This window comes from Belonocnema kinseyi, chromosome 8 (genome assembly GCF_010883055.1).
Source record: "Belonocnema kinseyi isolate 2016_QV_RU_SX_M_011 chromosome 8, B_treatae_v1, whole genome shotgun sequence".
Lineage (NCBI taxonomy): Eukaryota > Metazoa > Arthropoda > Insecta > Hymenoptera > Cynipidae > Belonocnema > Belonocnema kinseyi.
In genome coordinates, this window is record NC_046664.1 from 127,321,485 (window position 1) to 127,322,215 (window position 731).

Genomic DNA, 731 nt, shown 5'->3' on the forward strand with positions numbered 1-731 from the left:
ATATTTCTCCATGGCAGTCAATTCTATTTTTATTAATTTTTATATTAATATAGCACACAAAGATCAAAATCATAATAAAATTGAAAACTTGTATCGACTTCCTTTTTTGCCTTAACTTTTTTATATATTATATACAAAATAAAATGATTAATACAATAATAAAAACTCTGTACCATCATATTATAAACTGTTCTTTATATATTTAGCGATCGTTACAGGCCTTACTTTTTAGTAAAGTTATCTTATTCAAGTAATATAATAATCATAATATTTCAATTGCAGTGCAATATTAACAAATCAATTATTAAACTTCAAGGAAAAATGAATTTGTATACTAGTTCGTCCTTAGGCTATACATAATTTCATATTTTTTGCGTTTGTAACTCACAAAAAAATTTTTAAAAGTATTTTTAATCTTGAATTATTATTAATAAATAATAATATCAACATTTAAATAGAGATGACAAAACTTCTACTTGAACTCCCCGCCAAAAAGTAAACCACATGCTACGAGGCGGCGCATTAAACTCTGCTTTGTTCGAGCGGGAATTTGAAATTTTTAAATTATTATGGATCATTTATTTATTCTTAAAAAATTTCAGGTCTTTCAAGGTTCGAGAGTAGGAGAACATCGTTTCCAGGAAAATTGCTCCCCTACGCCCCACCCGCAGCAAGGTAAATAGCGTCGACCCGGTAATAAGCGTAGAATAGAGAAAAATTAATTTTTTCAG